Raw genomic sequence first — 802 nt, forward strand, 5'->3', positions numbered from 1 at the left:
TTGCATAGTGAATAAGATCCAGATTTTACTATAGTGACTCGTAGTCTTGAACTCTATTTCCGGCATCAAACCACATACAACCTTTTCAAAGATATATTCTATAAAGCCCGTGCGTTAAAGGTCATGCACGTCTATCCCAGTATAGTGAACCTCTAGAAATTTATGCCCCAAAATTTCATAGGAAGCCGCCCCCACTTCCACATTCACATATGTGAGTCTATCAAGAGTACTCATATAGCCTAGGTACTCCACTCCAATTGGAGTATAGATCTCATTACGAGTTTTAACTCATCCTTACATATGCTACAGGAATCATGTTGCTCATAATTTTATAGCATGTTCATTCCCATTGAACCTATTTCTTGGGATCTCCAGTCAGTTAGGTCGGGTTACCATCATGAGTGATCCTCGTTCTAAGGGCAATAGTCCCAAACTCTTAGAAGTATTATGGACTTTCTCTCTAGCTAGTCCTTTCGTCAAAGGATCTGCTAAGTTATTCTCAGTGCGTACATGATCCACTCTAACAGCTCATGTAGAGAGTAACTCTCTAATAGTGTTGTGCTTATGATGTATTTGTCATTTCTTACCGTTATAAAAGCGATTCTCAATTTTTTACAATAGTCGTGGTACTATCACAATGGATCAACACAGCTGAAATCGATTTTTCTCATAGGGGAATCTCTGCAAGCAAGCTTCTCAGCCAACTTGCTTCTTCACTAGTTGTTGCTAGTGCTATCATCTCAACTTCCATAGTGGATTAAGCCAAAATAGCTTGTTTCTTTGACTTCCAAGAAACAACCCT

The sequence above is a fragment of the Lupinus angustifolius genome, chromosome LG17 (genome assembly GCF_001865875.1).
Source record: "Lupinus angustifolius cultivar Tanjil chromosome LG17, LupAngTanjil_v1.0, whole genome shotgun sequence".
In the NCBI taxonomy this organism is placed as follows: domain Eukaryota; kingdom Viridiplantae; phylum Streptophyta; class Magnoliopsida; order Fabales; family Fabaceae; genus Lupinus; species Lupinus angustifolius.